The following is a 19,896-nucleotide window of genomic DNA, read 5'->3' as shown; positions in this document are numbered from 1 at the left end:
GTAATGGGTAGGCTATATTAGGGTCGTACAGGTAATCCTTGGCTTACAAGCACAATTAAGCCCCACATTTATCTTGCTAAACAAGAAAGTTACCGTATTTTTTGGAGTATAAGACGCACCAGAGTATAAGACGCACTTACCTTTTTTGGTGAGGAAAAGAAGAAAAAGAAATCTCCCTCTGCCTCTGAGCAATTTTGCATCGTTGCAGCAAACAGCAAACAGCCTGCTTTACTTTCATTTTTTTTTCAGCATAGCTTGATTAGCAGAAGGAAAAAAAAATCTGCTCCAGCAATTTACCTCTTTGCAGCAAGCAGCAGAGCCCTGCGCAAAACAGCTGAGAGCAAATCAACTGAGAGTCGGGAGGCCGATCCAATCAACTTGTGCAATGGCACAATGGCTGAAGCTGAAAGGAGCTGTTTTTTCTTGCTGTTTGTTTGTAAGGAGGTAACTGCTGCGAGGCAGAGGACAAAGGGTGGGGGCAGTGGGTGGGCGGGGCTACATTCGGTGTATAAGACGCACCTAAATTTTCACCCCCTTTTAGGGGGAAAAAAGGTATGTCTTATACTCCAAAAAATACGGTAAGTGAGTTTTGCCTCATTTTATGATCTTTCTTGCCGCAGTTGTTAAGTGAATCACGGCAATTGTTCAAGTTAGTAATACGGCTGTTAAGTGAATCTGGCTTTCCCATTGACTTTGCTTGTGGAAGGTCGCAAAAGGGGATCACATGACTTCAGGATACTGCAACTGTCATAAATATGAATTAGTTGCCAAGCAACTGAACTTTAATCATGTGACCACGGAGCTGCTGTGATGGTCGTAAGTGTGAAAAAGAGTCATAGGTCAGTGCCAATGATCCCAGTAAACTCTGGGTCATAGTAATACATTAGTGCTTGCAGACTAAACTGGCAGCCTTTTATCAAGATCTAAGAAATATTTCTCAACCTTGGCCATTTTAAAATGTGCAGACTTCAACTCCCAGAATCCCCCAGCCAGCATTCTGGCTGGGGTGGGTGGGTTTCTGGGAATTGAAGTCTGCACCTCTTAATATAGTTAAGGTTGGAAATACTGATCTAAAGCATAATGGTTTCTTAGCCATTAGAGGTTTTAATTAGAGATGGTCTACACTTCCTCATATAGCAATAGCAATAGTACTTAGACTTATATACTGCTTTACAGTGCATTACAGCCCTCTCTAAGCGGTTTACAGTTGAGCCACTGTAAACCGCTTAGAGAGGGCTGTAATGCACTGTAAAGCAGTATATAAGTCTAAGTGCTATTGCTATTGCAGTGGCTAAGACGCTGAGCTTGTCGATAGAAAGGTCGACAGTTCAGTGGTTCGAATCCCTAGTGCCGCGTAACGGGGTGAGCTCCCATTACTTGTCCCAACTTCTGCCAACCTAGCAGTTCAAAAGCACATAAAAAATGCAAGTAGAAAAATAGGGACCACCTTAGGTGGGAAGATAACAGAGTTCTGTGCGCCTTTGGCGTTTAGTCATGCCGGCCACATGACCATGGAGACGTCTTCAGACAGCACTGGCTCTTTGGCTTTGAAACGGAGATGAGCACCGCCTCCTAGAGTCGGGAACAACTAGCACATATGTGCAAGGGGAATCTTTACCTTTACCTTAAGCGGTTCACAGAGTTTATAGGGAATCCACTGAGCTCCAGAATTGATAGGATCCCAGGAATAAAGGCATTCATTCGTGAAGTTGGATGGGAAGTGACCCCTTAGTCTGTCCACTTGTGTTGTCCAACGCCAAGGCCATCCTACACAATTTCTCCCTCAGCAACCAGAACTGAAAAGTTGTCACCGACGGTTAACCCTTTGCATGGGGGATATTTATAGGTATGGCTCTCAGGCATCCTGAATTATACACAATAGCATGCTTACTCATGAATGAAATTACTGGAACCCTGTTGAGGAAGGGAGTACACCACAAGATTCAAGGCAGAGCCTTGCGAAACAAATGCTGCAATTATGCCGTGCTTGAAAACAAGTAGCTTTTAATGTGTCCATGTGCCTAGAAAAAGGAAGGATTATAGATCAACCCTTGTTCCCTCCCCGTCTTTCTTTCTTTCTTTCTTTCCCTCCTCCTCCTCCTCCTCCTTCTCCCTATTTTTTTTCTGTTTTTTTACAGTTTATCACCCATAATTTCAGGATGTGTTTTGTTTCTTTAAGCTGTTTTATCTCTCGGCTCACGAGGTCACTCATGTGTGAAGCCTTTTGTTCCAGATCTCACCTTTCGCCTTGATGATAGAAAATTGATCGGGCCTTAAAGCACAAGTTCAATAGACAACCCTCTTGGTCCTTTTGTTTGGGAGAATAGCTACCACTGAAGACCACGAGCAGGTTGCTATTAATATGACAGCCTCTCTCTATCTCCCACTGTAATTTATAATGAAATACCTAATCTCCATTATTTTGATGCAAGCAGGCAATCCCGCGGAAGAAATAAAAAGGGAGCCTTTTCATCTAGTTCCCAATGGCAGTTACATGAGAAATGGCAAACCAATAATTTTTGTCAAGTTTTTTAAGCCAACAGAAATGCTTTTTCCACTGCTACAGTTTCAAAAGGCACAGATAAAGCTCATTCAGGGAGATGAATGAAAACAGCCATCTGGGGTTTTTCTTTTTGACTTCCTCTCCTTTTTTTCCCCCTCCATCCTTGTAATCAAATTTGAGCAAAATCAAATGGGGCTTTCTATGAAAGTACCTTTTGTTGATCTGAACGAGCTGGTAATTTACAAAATACCCTTCTTTTGTGAGGTAGGCTAAAGAAATAAGGAGGGGAGAAAAAAGAAAGAAAGAAAGAAAGAACCGGTGGCTTTTAATGCTGGGCCTTGGTGGGACTCGACATGCAGTGAAAGCTGCCTGTGCGGAGGAGAGCCTGTAATGCATTTCAAAACCAGGCCTTATCCAGGACAAGGGAAGAACGAACTGATATGCATTTTGTGGGAAGGAAAAAAAGAACTGGGAACGGGGGAAAAAACATAAAAGAAGAGAGGAAGAAAGAGAGAGGGGGAAAAAAAAAGCAGAATTTGAATTTGGATAAAGCCTTAAAATTATTTTGGATTTCAATCCTCTCCCCCCCCCTTTTTTTTTTTTTTTTTGCATATCATATCTAACAAGCAAGACTGACCGACCTCATCAGTTGGACTTCCAAAGGCTTAATATTTTGGACTTTAAAGAGGGCAACTCCTGGTGCATCTTTCCATTATGATTTAGCCTCCCAAATCATCTGCATATTTACTTATCACGTTCATGGTTTGGGTTGAAGAAAAAAAAATGTTACTTGATTAAAAACTGGACATATTCTTTCCCATTTGCTAATGATTCGCAGTTTTGTGAAACGGGTTTTTTTTTTCCCTCCCCGGTGTGGCAGTTTGACCATCTAGACAACACAACAGTAAGTTTATGCATTGTTTTCATGTCTAAGTTGAGTCCTATTGAGCAACTGGATCTATGAAACGTTCAGCTGTATTTGCCGGATTTGGGAAACTGTGTTTATGTTATGCAGAGATTTGAGGTTTTAATTACACACTGTGCGATGTTGTAATAGTCCTGATGAATAAACATGAAAACGTGGTTGTTAGTGCAAAATAATTTGCCGAAAATAATAAAGTTCAGAATAGCATGTAGATGTTTTTCATGCTTTGATTAGTAGTAGTCCTGACAGTTGCTTAAATCTGGTAAAGAACCGTGTTTCTTTGTAATGAATATTGTACTATCAGTATTGTGCAGCAGTTCTTCTAAAGGTATTGTGATGTTGCAAAGTTTACAGATTAGTTTATTCAGCCTTGCTTTATCATTTTCCATAGTCAAAGAGTGAAACATGCTACCTGGTTAAAAAACAAACAAACACCCTCTTCTTTTTGGTTGCTGTATTTATATATAATGCTATTGCTATTTATACATACAATGGGAATAGATTTGAAATAGCTCTTTCAATGGTTTGTCAGCATTGTTTTTGTATTTCTCTAGAAATAATGCATGCGTAAGATTATAACGGTATCACATCCAATATGGTAATTAATCCTAAACTGATGTATGTGCAACATTTAAATCAAGTGTTAGTATCAGAATTTTTGTAAATACACCAAAACCAGCCAGGGAATTTTTCGATCTACAAAACATATCATCTGAATTCTATATCGTATAAAAGGTCTCCTTCTTTAGAATTAACCAAGATTTTCTTAACGGGAGTTGCTTTTTTCATTTCCATTCCAAGCAGACAGACAGGAAATGGCAGTTTCATTCTTGACAACAGAATGGACTGTTTGCTGCCTCCTAATGTCCGGTTTACCAATAGCAAATGTGACAAATTTCCAATGGTCCCCTTTTCCAAATGCACGCCAATTATGTGTCTGTCTGTTTACAGTCAGACCGATCCTTGATTTTTTTTAAAAAAAATCCCATTGGTGGCTGAAAGAAAGTAGACCAGGTGGGATTGGATTGTTAAATACACCTTGCAATCAGTTGCAATTAATGCATAATGTGCATGGTGCTGTAATTTTGTACAGGTAAGCAAATGCAAATTTAGGGTTAGGGTTGGGTTAATTAGATACTAACAAGGGCTAGCTGTTTTGTTGTTAATAAATCAAAAAGTACCATTTCTTGCTCGAAGAAGAGAAAAACTCCTCTTTGAATTTTCACTATATGCAGTTAATAAAAATGTAGGAATCTTGGTGCATCTGGATAGTCTACTGAAGACAAGGGCAAAATGGGAACTGGGACTCTAACATACCATGCTAGAATAGAGGCAGCCAGATGTAGGCGTTGGGGCTATCTGCTTCTCAAAGGACAGGTCCATAACAGAGGTAGGGTACATAGGAACCAAGGTCTTAAACAAGGTGGATGGAAGTATGAAAAGCTAGGAAACAGGATGCAAATATAGAAAATAAGCATGATTTATGAAATTAAACAATGTTTGGAATTAAATCTAGCAACGTTTCCCAATCCAAAATTGCAAACAATGCACAGTCAGTCTTTTCCTGTTTATTTTAATAATATTATATGTCGGACTCATGAGATCAGCGCAGCTGAATACCTCTTAGCTCTGCTCTCTTTTTTCTGACCTACAACAATGGAGAGCTGGTTGAAGAAGGAGGGTTTACTTTTGTGAAAATGTATAGTGTAGATGTTACTGTAAGTAAATGCATAAATATACAACCTGCGGATAAACAATTCAAACTCTTGCAGGAGCATTTTGGAACTGGAGCATTTCAAGGAGCCCTCAAACTCTATAGACTTATACTCTCTTTTTTTGGGGGAAAGGTATTTCCTTTTGGAAAATTAAAACATTCTACAAACAGGAGATAAATTTAGATCATCCTGAAGTCATCTATTTTTTCGTTATGGGGACATAATGGAGAGGGAATCAGGAGCCAGAATCTCAGGCTAACCTGATGCAATTTACTGAGGCAAACATAATTTTAGGCTGAATTAATGAAGAATAATTCCAAATTGTGTGTGTGTGTACGTATGAATGTTCCTGCACTGGACAGATTCCACTTCAAAGATTTAAGATGAACTGAGATGGATTTGGAGAAGGATAATAAATAAGAACAGGGACAAAAAAAATGTAAATCTTATCAAGAAAGATTGGAAAAAAATAATAATATGGGAATATAGTATATATCAGTAGAGAGATGACTTTCCGTGCCTGAAAAGATGACAAAGGAAAGGAGATTGAGGTCTGTTCTCTATTATTCCAGAGTGCAGGATACAAAATAATGGACTTAAATTACAGCAACGTGCATTCCAGTTAAATTGTAGAAAAGACATCCCAACCATAAGAACAATTCAGCTAGAGAGGTGATGGACTTCTTTTCATCAGTGGTGTTCAAGACAGGCATCTTGCAAAGATGCTTTAATTTGGATTCCTGGGGAGTTGAATGTGATGACCTAAATAGCTCCTTCCAATTCTTTGGTTCTATGATCCCTCTATCTATACCAGTGTTTCTCAACCTTGGTAGCTTGAAGATGGGTGGACTTCAACTCCCAGAATCCCCCAGCCAGCGCTGCTGGCTGGGGGATTCTGGGAGTTGAAGTCCACCCATCTTCAAGCTACCAAGGTTGAGAAACACTGATCTATACCCTAGAAATGTTATAGCTGACTCCGATGCTCTGTGGTTTTTGTAGTGGTTCTTAAAAATATCTTCCGTAGAACACCAGACTTCCCTGAACCATCTGAAGGTGTTCTACGAACTGGTCTCAAGATTTAAGAACTATGGGTTGGCAGCTTTGGACCCATTCGGTTCCCTTAGGTAAAGAAAGATCCTTTTGATGGGTGAAAAAGAAATCCTGTACTTTCCAGTATACCCTAAACACTACTATACTTGAATTTACCCCCTTGATAATGGGTGGATTTGAGATCCGAGATTGTAAAAAAAATTTGTTCCACAAAATTTGAGGTTTTGTAGAACAGAACCTGGAGGCTGTTGTTGAACAATGTACGAAGGCTGGAGAATATACTCTTTTAGGTAAAGGTAAAGGTTTCCCTGTCAGACATTTTTGACTCTTGGGCACGGTAGCAGGGGTGGGTTCTACTTACTTTTACTATCGGTTCGCAACGGGGCCGCGCGCGCAGAAGCTTCCTGATGATGTCGGGGTCGGTGGGCGGAGCCTCCCGCCGGTTTTACTACCGGTTCTATAGAACTGGTCCGAACCAAGGGCAACCCACCACTTCATGGTGGTCATCTTTATTTTTTATTATTATTATTATTATTATTATTATTATTATTATTATTATCATCATCATCATCATCATCATCATCATCATCATCATCATCATCAATACATGAAATAAATAAATAAATAAATAAATAAATAAATAAATAAATAAATAAAATCTCCATTTCTTGGCCATGGTCATGTGGCCATGATCATGTGGCCAGCATGACTACATCCCATAGAATACTGTTATCTTCCCACTGAAGTGGTATCTATTAATCTACTCGCATTTGCATGCTTTCAAACTGCTAGGTGGACAGGAGCTTGGAGCAAGTAACGGGAGCTCACCCTGTTGCTCAGAGCTCGGAACTTGAACCCAGGCTGTCAGCTTTTCAGGCTCAGTGTCTTTGAACCAAATTTAATGAACGCTGGAGAGCATACTATTTTAAATGAGTGCAATTCAAGGCTGCTGCCTCACTCAGAGAGATGAGATATGGATGATGGCAGGGGAGCCACATAGGAAATTGATGTCATTATATAATTGAGCAGTGTTTAAATGCAAGCACTAGAATGCTGACTTTGCTAAGTTTACAGGACAGGTAGTCCTTGATCTATCACTATAGTTGCCCCAGAATTATGTTCAAACATTGTCGCGGTCTCTAAGTAGGTTACCATGTGACTGCATCTGATTTTGCAAGTTTTTTTGCAATGGTCATTAAGCGAATGCCACAGGGGTTAAACAAATGCTGCAGTTATTAAGTAAACCCATTAAACCCAATGGGCGATTTTGTTTTGTTTTTTTGCCAGAAACTGGAAGTAAACGCCTGTTTCCTTTAAAAAAAAAAAGTCAATTGCAGTCGTGCCGCTGAGGGATGCCGATTACCCAGAATGTGATCATGTCACTGCAAGGGGGAGGGTGTTCTGTCTTAGGCCTCCCAAGCAGACTCCTCGTCCCGATAAAATCTCTTTTATTTAGGTTAAAGGGAATTCCTCTCCAGCAAAGTCCCAGCAAACAGTCTTTCATGAGATTTCACAGCTACAGACCTTTATCAGGCTTGGAGAGTGGCCAGGTCAATATCTTCCAAATGCCACACTGTAGCAGAAATTATTTGGCAAGAAGTCAGGAACAGATCTTCACCCTAATGAATTGAACCAATTGTCTCCTGCAAACTCCACTCCCCTTCGCTCCTCTTTATTCCCTATGGGAGGGGCCATTCACCGTCCACCTGTGCCTTTACTCCTGAATCGGCCCTTGTTCCTTAGCTGTTCTTTTCTCCTGGCATCTCTGCACATGCGCACATTGGAAACAGGGTCCAGCTGTTCTTCTGCCCCACTGATATCCGGCTCCGAAGGTAGCTGATAACTGTCGGACGGCCCTGGCCCCCTCTCTGCCTCCGACGAAGAGCACTCATCAGAGCTTTCCCCAGACTCCAGGACTGGCCCATGCTTCTCTCCAACCTCCTCATTATCTGAGTCTGCCACCAGCTCTGTTGGCCACTGGCGGGCCACAACAGGGGGAGGCAGCTGTTGAAACTTTATAACTGGATCATAAGTAGTTCTGGGAAGATTCATGATAAGTTTGATTGGTTGCTAAGTAACTGGTTGTAAGTCAAGGGCTACCTGTAATCTCTGTTCTACATCTTCTGGCCCCATTGGAGCCTGAGTCCATGGAGGAAGACGAGCCAGAGTTGAGGCTCATGGAGGTTGAGGGGGTAGCCTCGGCTCCAGAGGAATGTGGGGAAGAGCAGGATGAGGCAACCCTGGGGCCCTTGGGCCTGGACAGCTTGCCAGCAGGGAAAAACGGGGGAAGGAGAACTGAGAGAGGGGTGAAGAAAGGGCAGGCAGTGGAGATGAGGAGCGACGGAGCTCAGACGACAAGCAAGGACTGCCCCCTCCTGATCCCCGAGCATGGAGAGTGGAGAGGAGCAGTGCAGGCCGACCTGACGACTCGGGAGGAGAGCACCCCGCCCCTCTTCACAAGGCACACCTGGGGACTGAGACTTAAAGAGATGCTGTAGGGAGGGGCACTTGTTGGGAACAAGCGCTGGATTCATAGAGTTTTGTGAGCCGTTGCTGACGTCTGGATTTTGCTGGACTTCTTGCCTTCTTGCTGCTTTGTTTCTTTGCCTTGCTGGACTTCTTGCCTTGAAGCCGTTGTGCTAACAGCGTTTTGTTGGACTACTCACAGCAAGAGGCTGCTGGAGGTGTGTATGAGCACTTTGCTCTGGGACGTGCCATAAACGTGGGAGCGTTTGCGGGGAAAGTTGGAGCAATAAAGGGGAGTTGGACCTATCAGCTGGCTGTGTTGCTGCTGTGCTTTGCCCCAGGCCACCACACTGATTCTCTCCAGAAAAGTTAGTTCCTGGTTTGTCTCTAAGTCCTTTTCTGATTCATCTTTTCTGTATAGTGAAAACTGATTATGTGTATCGGTTGGAGTTGCTGGAGGATTTATCTAGGAATGTAAACTTTAAGAATCTCTTATTAGTTGGAGATTGATTGATGATATTGATGTTAGTAGTATTTTGATATTTTTTTAGTTCCGCTTTATAAAGACCACATCCAGTTTTGCTCACCACATTATAAAAAAGATGTTGAGACTTTGGAAAAAGTGCAGAGAAAAGCAACAAAGATGATTAAGAGCCTGGAGATTAAACATATGAAGAACAGTGGCAGAAATTGTGTATGTCTAATCCAGAGGTCTTCAAACCTGGCAGCTTTTAGACTTGTGGACTTCAACTTGCTGCACCACCAAGAGTCTTGGTGGCGCAGCAGACTAAAGTGCTGTTAAGTAGCACCAGCAGCCGGCAATTACTGCAAGTTCAAATCTCACCAGGCTCAAGGTTGACTCAGCCTTCCATCCTTTCGAGGTAGGTAAAATGAGGACCCGGATTGTGGGGGCAATAAACTGACTTTGTATAAAATAGAACACTGCTTGGGGGGGCCAAAAGCCCTACTAAGCAGGTACATACAAAAGTATGAAGGCTATTGCTTAACGCATTGTAAGCCGCCCTGAGTCTCCGGAGAAGGGCGGCATATAAATCGAACCAATAAATAAATAAATAAATAAATAAATAAACAAACAAACAAACAAACAAACAAACAAATAAATAAATAAATAAACAAACAAACAAATAAATAAACTCCCAGAAATTTCCAGCCAGCTATGCTGGGAGTTGAAGTCCACAAGTCTTAAAGCTGTTGTGAAATCAGGATGATGGAGTGGTTTCTAGAATGGTATGAGGAATTAAGTTGGAATCAAAAATGGTTACTGATTAATATAAACATGAAAGAGAATGAAGGCAGAATGAAAGAATGAGGAACAGTGGCAGGAATTAGATATGTTTAGCTCAATGAACAAAATCACAAGGCTACGTCTGAATTACTGAGTGCAAATTCATTGGAGACATCAATGATGCTAGGAATGGTTAGTGGATCAAGAAGAAGGGGCAAGCAAAGAACCTGCTGGCTTGAAACCGTCAAATCGGATACAAATATGACCATCCAACAACTGAAAGAAACTGTGCTTGAGAAGGTAGCATGGAGAGCATTTGCCTACAAAGTTGTCAAGAATTGGACACGACTGAATGGTTAAAACAACAACAGTCTAATGAAAAGAAGAAATAGAGGTGACATGATAGCAGCGTTCCAATATCTCAGGGGCTGCCACAAAGAAGAGGGGGTCAACCTGTTCTCCAAAGCACCTGAGTGCAGGACAAGAAGCAATGGATGGAGACTAATCAAGGAGAGAAGCAACCTAGAACTAAGGAGGAATTTCCTGACGGTTAGAACGATTAATCAGTGGAACAACTTGCCTCCAGAAGTTGTGGGTGCTCCAACACTGGAGGCTTTCAAGAAGAGATTGGGCTGCCATTTGTCTGAAATGGTATAGGGTCTCCTGCTTGAGCAGGAGGTTAGACTAGAAGACCTCCAAGGTCCCTTTCAACTCTCTTATTCTGATTCTATATCCCTTCTTATCCTTCTTGACATCTGTGAAGATCTGATTCTTCCCACAGATGCTACAACAGGATGGGAGTTAAATCCAGCATGGATATTGTTGGTATGGGATTATTATGGTGCCTTAGTGGGAATGTGATGGTTTTATAATTTTCTAGGATTCTGATTACTATCTGCCATTCTGTTATTCAGAAGGTAAGTTGTTTGTGTGAACATGGGAAGACAGGCAGGCTACAAGAAGGGAAGAAAACCCAGAGAAGCAAAATCTTTTAGCTATAACCTGTGGGCTCTATATAGAAATGTTCTTGGAGGACTGATAACTTGTATTAATTTCCAATTGATAACAAAGGGAAGAAAAGATGTGGTAAGCTAGTATTTGCCTAGTCTTTATCTTTTTACATACTGGTCAGCCTCTAGAAAGCCAACCTATAGGTGAGATTCAGAGCTGTCTAATGCAGAAGCATGCACAGATAGAAGTGGAAGTACTGGAATGCAGAGAAGAGCAACAAAGATGATTAGGGACTGGAGGCTAAAACAAATAAAGAATTGAGTATGTGTAGTTTAATGAAAAGAAGGAGGAGGGGAGACATCATAGCAGTGTTCCGATATCTCAGGGGTTGCCACAAAGAAGAGGGAGTCAAGCTATTCTCCAAAGCACCTGAGGGCAGGACAAGAAGCAATGGGTGGAAACTAATCAAGGAGAGAAGCAATTTAGAACTAAGGAGAAATTTCCTGACAGTTAGAACAATTAATCAGTGGAACAACTTGCCTCCAGAAGTTGTGAATGCTCCAACACTGGAGGTTTTTAAGAAGAGATTGGACAACCATTTGTCTGAAATGGTATAGGCCGTGATGGCGAACCTAGGACACATGTGCCCAAAGTGGCACGCAGAGCCATGTTGCCTGGCTTGCGCAGTGTTGCCCGTTCCTCTTACAGGTTTCTGGCGTGCATGAGCATGCAACGATCAACTGGCTTTTGTGCATGCGGCAGTGCTGGAAACTGGAAGAGCTGGTCTTCTGTTTTCCAGCGTGAGCATGTGTGGCGGCCAGCAGATCGTCGTGTGCACATGCATGGCAGTAACAAGAAGACTTGCTGGCTGGCTCGCATGCGCGTGCCGGAAAACAGAAGTATCTTATCCGGTGCGTGCATGCCCCCTGGGCAGCTTCTCTTCCTGGTCATGGCCCTGACGAGCACGCGCGCATGAAGTGCTCCCTTTTCGGCACTTGATGCTGCACATGCTGAAAAGGTTCGCCATCACTGGTATAGGGTTTACACTTTCCTAAGTAGGTGGTTGGACCTCCAAGGTCCATTTTTTTTTTAATTTGATTTATATGCCGCCCTTCTCCGGAGACTCAGGGCGGCTTACAGTGCATTAAGCAATAGCCTTCATACTTTTGTATATTTATACAAAGTCACCTTATTGCCCCCACAAACTGGGTCCTCAATTTACCTACCTTAGAAAGGATGGAAGGCTGAGTCAACCTTGAGCCTGGCGAGATTCGATCTTACTTTAATTGCAGACAGCTGGTGTTAAATTACAGAGCTCTGTCTGTTGAGCTATCCAGGCTCCATTCTATTCTATTCTATTCTATTCCATCCCATCCCATCCCATCCCATCCCATCCCATCCCATCCCATCCCCTTGCTTAATCTCAATAAGTATTGCGAAAGAATTATTTTAGTTTTTTCCTCCATCCCAGAGAGGGGCAACCTGCAACTCCAAGTCTCCTTTTCGTAGGTCCCACTGCTACCTTTGCCCATCATTGCCTTAATATAAACCACCAGTATTATTCTCCCCATCGTCTTTTCATTCTTCCTCTCTTCTCTTCTCACCTCAGATCTTCACATGGCAACAGAGATGTCAACACCGTCATTGGCTGCCACATCCTACCATTAGTTTTTAAGAGGGTTTACTGAGTAACAGAAGGAAGGAAGATTAAACTATGTGTAATTTAGAGATACGCAATCAGTCTAGGTGAACCTTGGGTTTATGTTGGCCCTTCTTCCGGAGTCTGCAGGAGATTGAAATAATCCACTTCCTGTCTTAAAGCAGCTGCGATCAATCTTTTAAGTTCAAATCAAAAACTGCATTATCTTAAATTACGCTTTACTGGAATTAGTCAAAATCAGAAACGCTTTACACTTGAGCTGGTGAATTTATAATTTATAACTATTGTCATTCAAATGTAAAACCCATGGGCTACCCCAGAGTATAGGAATTTAAGCACAATCACGTGGTTTTCTAATCAGAAGTGATGATCACACACAATCCACAAATAATTGTCAGACTTATCTCTCCAGATTTGTGACGTATAATGTTACAGAACACCCAAGAAGGGGTGCCTTTTAAAGTATTGTATTCAGAAATGGAGCAGAAGAAGGCCTTAAGATGTCCTACAGAACATGCTGAGTTGCTTAAGTGACATACAGGTAGAGATGGTGAAGGAGAAAAAGGTCTCGTGCCTACTTCAAGATTAACACATTTATTATGAGATAACATGGATTGCAGTTCACATTTTCCAAGTAGAGTCCCGTGAAAGAATTTTGTGCAGCTGCTAATCAGCTGCATTTAAGGAGGGTTGATTGGCTAATTGACTGAGGCTTCTCTATGGGTAATGTATATGTGGCTTGTTTGCAGATTACGTGATCTACGAAGGAGGGAAGTACAGATAAAGTGAGTCGTTCAGGGGTATCCAACCTTGGCAACTTTGAAACTTGTGGATTTCAACTCCCAGAATTCCCTAGCCAACAGGGGAGACAATTACAAACTTATCATTCTGAGTCGGGATTCACTCATGCTCTCGTCACTTCTCACCTGGACTACTGTAATGCTCTCTACATGGGGCTACCCTTGAGGAGCACCCGGAGGCTCCAGCTGGTCCAGAATGCGGCCGCGCAGGTGATTACGGGAGCGACATGGCGCTCCCATATAACACCTCTCCTGCACGAGCTGCACTGGCTCCTGGTGGTCTTCCAGGTGCGCTTCAAGGTGTTGGTTCTCACCTTTAAAGTGCTCCATGGCTTAGGGCCAGGGTATTTGCGAGACCGCCTTTTGCTACCGATAACCTCCCACCGGCCAATACGCTCTCACAGAGAGGGCCTCCTCAGGGTGCCGTCGGTCAAGCAATGTCGGCCGGTGGCCCTCAGGGGGAGAGCCTTCTCTGTGGGAGCACCCGCCCTCTGGAACAAGCTACCTCCCGGAATACGACTGATCCCGGATCTCCGCACTTTCCGTAAGGCCCTGAAGACGTTTTTATTTCAGCAAGCCGGCCTGGCCTGAATAGGTTTTATCGGTTCGTTTTTAATTGTATAGCTTGGGGTTTTAAATTGGGAGGCCGATTAATTTATTTTTAGTTATCTTAACTTTTATATTATATGTTATTTTAATTTTCGGCTGTTCACCGCCCTGAGTCCCTTCGAGGAGAAGGGCGGTATATAAATTCAATAAATAATAATAATAATAATAATAATAATAATAATAATAATAATAATAATAATAATTAGAGCGAACAAGTTTAATGGAGAGGAACAGGGAAGAGACTAAGCGTCAAGGTGAGTGTAGTGTCTATAGAAGCAAACTATGCTATGTTATAAGTGAAACTTGTTAATAAATTCAGCAAGTCCTAAAGAAAATGATGTCCCCAACGAGGGTCTAGAGCAGGGGTGTCAAACTCAATTTCATTGAGGGCCACATCAGGATTGTGTTTGAACTGGGGAGGGCAGGGGGGGCATGCCTGGGGTGAGTGTGGCCAGGGTGGGCATGGCCAGTTCGATGTCACTTGTTGAGGCTCCGGTTTCAGCTGTGACAGCCTCCTGCAGCCCTCTGCCAGTGAAAACGGAGCTCAGGGAGGTCGCGCGCGCTCCACCTGGCTCCGTTTCGGCCGCACCGGTCTCCTGCAACCTTCTGCCAGCAAAAATGGAGCCTAGGCAGGCGGGCTGGGAGGGATGCACAAGGTCCTCCCAAGCTCTGTTTTCACTGGCAGAGGCACCGCGGGCCAATCCTTCACTGTTTCTAGGGTGGCCCTGCAGGCCAGATCTAAGCCCCGCACAAGCCGGATCTGGCCCATGGGCCCGAGTTTGACACCCCTGGTCTAGAAGATGGAAAGTTGATAGGAGAGGAAGAGCTTTACAGTTCGTTGTCTAGAATCCAATGGGTAATTGCCTGCCTGTTGGTCTAAATAGTGCCTTATGCTGGGGGCTGGGGAATTCTGGGAGTTGAAGTCCACAGATCTTAAGCTTGCTGAGGAGAGAAACAGTTAGTGCCTGCCATCTTTTTGATGCACAAATAGCCTGCTTCTCTTTCAGTTTCTCTTGCCTGACTTGTTCCAAAGCATTTTCCTCCTCCATGATCTAATCTATGCTTTCAGACCCTATGTCTGTCTAGCTAGGGCTGCATTTCTAGGAAGGCTACCTTGGCAGTCTTGGACTTCTGTCTGCATCTCAGAGCCTAGATTTGGCTTCCAGATCTTGTTGACTACATCCCCAAAGCCGAGAACTACCGCTACTCTCTGGCATGGGAATATCTATCTCACTGCAAGGGAATATGATTAAGGATGAAGTGTCTTCTATAGGAACTCCCCCTTGATCCTTGAAATGATGTCTTCCTTCCCTAAGTCCCATGTTCTTCTAGATAGCAATAGTCAAGTTCTTATCAGCCCTTCAGGACCAAGAAACTAGGTTCTCCCAATATATTATTATTGTTGTTGTTGTTGTTGTTGTTATTTACTTTATTCATTAAACATGAAACTCAGTCGACTGAACATTCAAAAATGTGTCACAAATACCATTGACTGGTGCTAGTGGTTGATATGGGTTGCTGCCAGCGTCCTAGGTATCAACCAAGTACCTTCTTAAGATGTACGATGTTCCAAGTAGCACAGTTTTTTGCAGTTCCGCTGGTGTTATTGCAGGAAGCTGCAATTTGTTGATGTATTTTATACAATTCTTGGACATGGTACCAAGTGCCCCGATGACAATGGGTATCACTGTTACATGTTTCATCTATAGCCGTGTAGTTTCGATGGCCAGGTCGCGATATTTCATGATTTTTTCCAGTTCTTTTTCTTTGACTGTGGCATCTCCTGGTACTGCAATGTCGATAAATGTTGTTATTATTATTATTGTTGTTGTTGTTTATAGGAAGTTTGCTTCCCATTATTCAGGATACTGCTTATAGGCGCTATGTGCTTAGAGCTTAGAACATTGTTAGAGACCCCACACATCCACTTCATGGTCTGTTTCTGTGGCTTCCCTTTGGAGGAGGTTTTGACGTATTTCTAGCAGGACTACTAGATTCTCTAACAGCTTTGTTCCTTATGCCATCCGTCTTGTAAACTCGCAAGATTGATGTTTCCAGGGGTGGGATTCAGCCGGTTTGGACCGGTTCGGGCAAACCAGTTATGATTTTGGGCAGTTCAGAGAACCGGTAAAATTGACCACTGGCTAGCTCCACCCACCCTGCCCTGCCCTGCCCTATATATTATCTTCCCTTTGCCACGCGGTCCAACTAATCTCTGTGCCTTGCCTCTGCACCCCACCCGCTCTGCTCACCAAAGGTAAGCATGCCGCCTGCTCGCCCTTTGCCAGGGACATGGCATTCCCTGGCTCCGGCCTTGCCCCGGAGTAACCCCCCACTTGCTGCCCGCCTCGGCCAGATCGGGGATAATGTGTCATTCCCCGGCTCTGGCCTTGCCCTGGAGCCGTTGCCTGCTCGCCGCTGCCCCCCTCTGGCCTCAAACTACGTCCAGGTTCTTTTTACCTAAAGCGCTGCAGCGGAGATTTTACAGCTGCCCCTTGTTGAGGCTCTCTCACTCACGGAGGCGCTTCGTGTGTCCTCCGGGTCAGCAGCTGCTTCTCTCCACTGCTGCTCTTGCTGGGAGAGAGAGCGTCTCTTGTGCAATTTAGCAGCTGTGAGCTGCCACTTTCCTCGAAGTCCCATTCGGAAAACACGCAGTACAGAGAAGCAGCATTCAACATGGCCCTGGAGAGCAGAGATGGAGTGGAGCATGCCCCAAAAGGCTGATCAGTTGACCCTCGCCACATGGCAGAAGCTGTGCCCACGCGCATGCATGGAAGCCATGCACACATGCATGCACAGAAGCCATGAGCGCACGCATGTGCAGAAGCCCTGTGTTGCATGTGCATGCACGATCACATTTTTGGCAAACTGGTTGTTAAGTGGGTTGAATGAATCCCATCACTGGATGTTTCTCTGTGTCATATAGGTGTGTGTATGTGATTATATGTATAATGATAATGGTTATCTTTTGAGAGCTGAATGCAATGAAATTTCATTTTAATGTATGCTGATTAGTGTAAATTTAAAGTGAAAATAAAGATTCTATTCTATAAAAAAAGATGTTGAGACTCTGGAAAGAGTGCGGAGAAGAGCAACCAGGATGATTAGGGGACTGGAGACTAAAACATATGAAGAACGGTTACAGGAACTGGTCCTGGCTAGTCTAGTGAAGAGAAGGACCAGGGGAGACACGATAGCAGTCTTCCAATATTCGAGGGGCTGCCACAGAGAGGAAAGGGTCAAGCTATTTTCCAAGGCACCTGAAGGCTAGACAAGGAATAATGGATGGAAACTGATCAAGGAGAGATTCAACCTAGAAATAAGGAGGAATTTTCTGACAGTGAGAACAATCAACCAAAGGAACAGAAGTTGCCTTCGGAAGTTGTGGGAGTTTCATCACTGGAGGCTTTCAGGAAGAGATTGGATTGCCATTTGTCAGAAATGGTGTAGGGTCTCCTGTTTGGGCAGGGGGTTGGACTAGATGACCTACAAGGTCCCTTCCAACTCTGTTAATCTGTAAATTGTATTAACTTTATTGAAAAAGAAAAGGAGGGCTATTTTAACTAGATGTTTGCAGATGTTTAATTTAGCACCTTACCTTTTATCTCTAAATTCATTAGGGCATGGATTCCTTGTTCCTTTTGCTATCTCCCTGTTGAAACAGTGGGCGTGTGGGGCTGCCCAGATGTTACAGGGCATTCTCAGAACCTGGAAAAGAAACAAGTGGTTCAAAGCAGTGAGGATTGGATGGACATTTCAGCCTCATCTCAGTCCATCAATTATGGAATCTACCCAAAAGAAATTAAAATAGCTTACAGAGACTCTGCTGTGATATATCAACAGCAAAGATGGCAATTCTTTTATTTTATTTCCAAATTTCTATAGTTTTAATCCTTTCTTCCTGTTAAATTCCATGTGAATCTTGCTTCCTTGGTCATGTGCTGCTATTAGGGGCTTGATTAAGGCTTTGAGAAGTCCATCAGAGCAAGGGACCTGTCATCCTGGGAGTTTAGGAGAAGAAGAGACAGAGCCAAGAGAGGGCTCAGCCTGCTGGTTGATTATGCATCATTTCAGTTTTGAAAAGGAAAAAAATAGGATTAGTTAGTACAATTCATTTTGTACACACATACACCTCACAAAGCTTTGTTGTTGTTGTTTTTAAATTTGATTTATATGCTGCCCTTCTCCAGAGACTCAGGGCGGCTTACAATGCGCTAAGCAATAGCCTTCATTCTTTTGTATATTTATACAAAGTCAGCTTATTGCCCCCACAACTGGGTCCTCAATTTACCTACCTTAGAAAGGATGGAAGGCTGAGTCAACCTTGAGCCTTGGTGAGATTCGAATCTGCAGTAATTGCAGGCAGCTGTACTAATAACAGGGTGCCTTAGACTACTGTACTACCAAGGCTCTACAAAGTTTTGCCACTTTGATGCCTTTTTAAGAAGATTCCTTTGCAATTCCTCAGCAATCATTTCTGATGTTACTACTTTGAAATGTGTGATATTATTATTAGCAAATTTGGCATCTCACTATTCATCTCTAAGATGCTTAAGATTTACATTCATAGAAACGTAGGAAACTGGCTGTCTATGGAGTCTCAGTCATCCAGGTCATGGCTGTCCCAGAGTTTTTTTTTTTTTTTCGAAAGGCAACTGGACTTTGTTTTTCCTTGAAGACATTTCGCTTCTCATCCAAGATGCTTCTTCGGTTCAAAGTTACAACGGCAAGTGAAAAAAAATGACTTATGAATGTTTTTCACACTTATGACCACTGCACCATCCCCATGGTCAAAATTCATCAAAATTCAGATGCTTGGCAACTGGTTCTTTATATATATATAAAGAGTATACATATATGCTTTCTTCTCTTATCTTAGGTTTTTGTATGTATTTTTCTTCAACCGGGTATTTTCCTACGTAAACCAAGTTTCTCAAATTGCAGCCATAGCTCAGTGAAATTGCATCCACTATCCTAGGCTTCTTCAGACAGCAAGCATGCGTGCTATCTGAAGAAGCCTAGAATAGTGGATGTGATTTCACTAAGCTATGGCTGCAATTTGAGAAACTTGGTTTACGTAGGAAAATACCCGGTTGAAGAAAAAAAAAAAACCATATATATATATGTGTGTGTGTGTATTCATACATTTTTCTTTAGGAAACATAAAAAACCTAAGTATCTATATGAACAGCGTGTTGTCTGAGTACAGTTAGTTTTGAACAACAAAGAAAAACGATAAGCATAATAGTAATCATAATATACATATCATTGATAATAACCACATAATAATAGTAGCATTGGCTTATCCATACTAAAAAGCTTTCCTTATATAATTAATCATTCTCTTAATCACTTTAATTTCTAACTTCTGTTTCCGTTAGTTGGTAAACCATTGGTACAACAAGTCCCATATTAAAAAGTATTCAGTTTCTTCCTTCTCCTAGCGACTGGTTTGTATTTATGACGGCTGCAATGTCCTGAGGTCATTTGTTCCGCTTTTGCGACCTTCTGACAAGCAAAGTCAGTGGCCAAGCCAGATTCACTTAACAACCATGCTGCTAACTTAACAACTGCAGTGATTCACTTAACAGCTGTGGCAAGAAAGATTGGACAAAATTCACTTAACAAATGTCTCACTTAACAACAGAAATCTTGGGCTCAATTGTGGTCCTAACTCGAGGTCTACCTATAATTCCTTTTCATGTTATTTTCCATGGTTTCTCTTTGATCATTATTTCTATTGTTCTAATATTTAAGATAATTGGGCCATGATTCTCTCGGTCCCCATTATTTTTTAAAAAAAATACTTTTATATTGCTTATTTTCCAACATAATTCAATCTTTTATAACAGATATGTGTTTCTCACAGATGACCGGCAATTTTAGTTCTTTAAGAACCTTAGGAAGGATATTGTTTGAACCCTGGAGTTTATTTATTTTTAATTTGTCAATTAGGCTTATAACCTCATGT

At 42.5% G+C, this 19,896-nt stretch overlaps 1 long non-coding RNA gene across 3 annotated transcripts in view; it reads left to right on the top strand.

Annotated features, from left to right (window-relative positions):
- LOC117678153 (uncharacterized) overlaps positions 1-19,896 on the top strand; it is a 560,714-nt gene that overhangs the window by 47,633 nt on the left and 493,185 nt on the right. The window contains exon 1 of one of the 3 annotated variants that reach the window (XR_009620370.2): positions 2,755-3,407. The exons of the other annotated variants lie outside the window; for them this stretch is intronic. This is a non-coding gene — a long non-coding RNA (uncharacterized LOC117678153). Of the gene's footprint in view, positions 1-2,754; positions 3,408-19,896 lie in introns of those variants that run through there. 3 annotated transcript variants of the gene reach the window in all.

Source organism: Pantherophis guttatus, chromosome 6 (assembly GCF_059756535.1).
Source record: "Pantherophis guttatus breed Tessera chromosome 6, ASM5975653v1, whole genome shotgun sequence".
NCBI classification, from domain to species: Eukaryota; Metazoa; Chordata; class Lepidosauria; order Squamata; family Colubridae; genus Pantherophis; species Pantherophis guttatus.
The sequence above is the reverse complement of the archived record's forward strand: the minus strand, read 5'-3'. Positions and strand labels throughout refer to the sequence as shown.